This window comes from Rutidosis leptorrhynchoides, chromosome 1, assembly GCF_046630445.1.
Source record: "Rutidosis leptorrhynchoides isolate AG116_Rl617_1_P2 chromosome 1, CSIRO_AGI_Rlap_v1, whole genome shotgun sequence".
Taxonomy (NCBI): Eukaryota; Viridiplantae; Streptophyta; class Magnoliopsida; order Asterales; family Asteraceae; genus Rutidosis; species Rutidosis leptorrhynchoides.
Window position 1 is genome coordinate 167,863,210 of NC_092333.1, and position 1,864 is coordinate 167,865,073.

Consider the following 1,864-nt stretch of genomic DNA (forward strand, 5'->3'; position numbering starts at 1 on the left):
TTGGACTATTGACTATTAATAGATAGGGGGTATTATCTAATCGAATGGCAACTCATTGGAACCTGTCAAACCTATCTTCAAATTAGTTAATCTAATAATTATTAAAATGATTATGTATGTTCTATTTAGTGACGTTTATACGACATCTTTTACGATCATTTAATTAATTATTCGGGTTGGGTAATTGATTATTCATTCTTATCAAGTGGGTAAATTAATATTCATATCTCATTAAAACAGGGGTGGATTACATACAAGGATAATTGATGTAATTGTTAACAAAGTATTAAAACCTTGGATTACAAGCAGTCGATAACCTAGTGTAATTATTAACAAAGTATTAAAACCTTGTTACAGTTCGAATCCCTAATTAGTTGGAATATTTGACTTCGGGAATAAGGTTAATTTGACGAGCATTCTATAATTATGACCGATGGACTATTATGGACAAAAACCAGATAGGTATCAAATAAACCAGGACAAAGGACAATTAACCCGGGTAACAATTAATTAAAATCAAAACGTCAAACATCATGATTACGGAAGTTTAAATAAGCATAATACTTTTATTTCATATTTCATCGTACCTTTATTTACTGTCATTTTAACTACTGCAATTTACTTTATCGCAATTTAAATTCTGTCATTTATATTATCGTCATTTATCTTTACGCTTAAAATATAAAATCGACAAACCGGTCATTAAACTGTAAAAACCCCCTTTTATAATAATATTACTATATATAATTATATATATTTTGTATAAATATAGTTTTTAAAAATATAGCGTTAAACTTGGCTAGTTCCCTGTGGACGAACCGGACTTACTAAAAACTACACTACTGTACGATTAGGTACACTGCCTATAAGTGTTGTAGCAAGGTTTAGGTATTTCTACTCTATAAATAAATAAATAACTTGTGTAAAATTATATCGTATTTAATAGTATTTCGCAATAAAAATATAACTATTTCGAATACACCTCTGCTCACACATAAAGTTTTTGGCGCCGCTGCTGGGGACGCCGAAGCGAAACGCTATATATATAAAAAAAATATTTAAGTTTTAATTTCTTTTTGTAAAAATATGTTTTAAATATTAAAAATACAAAAAATATAAAAAGAAAAATGAAATATATATATATTTAAGAGTTTGTTTAAAATATATAAAATTATAAAGTTTTTCTATTTCTATTTTAGTTTTTAAAAAGTAAGTTTTTATTTATTTTATATAAATAAATTAAAAACAGAAAAAAAAATAAAAAAAAGTAATCTGGCCACTACACTGTAGCAGCCCAACATCTGAACTGGATCCGAGGGTCATGCGACCGCATGAAATTATAGCATACACTCCATGCGATCGCATGGAGTGATTTGACAGCCCAGGTACCTCTGCCGACACAATTAGGGTTACGTAATTAATAATAATTATAATAAATTAAATCCTAATTAGGGTTATTTATTATATTAATTAATTTTAGTTTTATTTATTTTGTATTTTTAAGTTATATATAGTTTTATTAATATAATAAATTAATACTTTTATAAAATAATAATATAAAAATAATATTTTTATAAAAATTGTATTTTTATAACTTTAAGTTTTATTTTTGTATTTTATATCGTTTAATTCGTAATTTATATATTTATCGTTCATAACTAGTTTGTAGCTTAGTATTTTGCCGTAGTATTTCTAGATTTTAAGACTTTGACGTAAAATCCGTTAAGTGCTTTTTCTTTAGATTAAGATTTAGGAGCTTTAGAATTTTGCGACGCCGTTTTAAGATTTTAGTACTTTTTAAGTTATTGCCGTTTTGGATATAGAATTCCTTTAAGCTTTAATACCTTTAGACGCAACTTTTAAT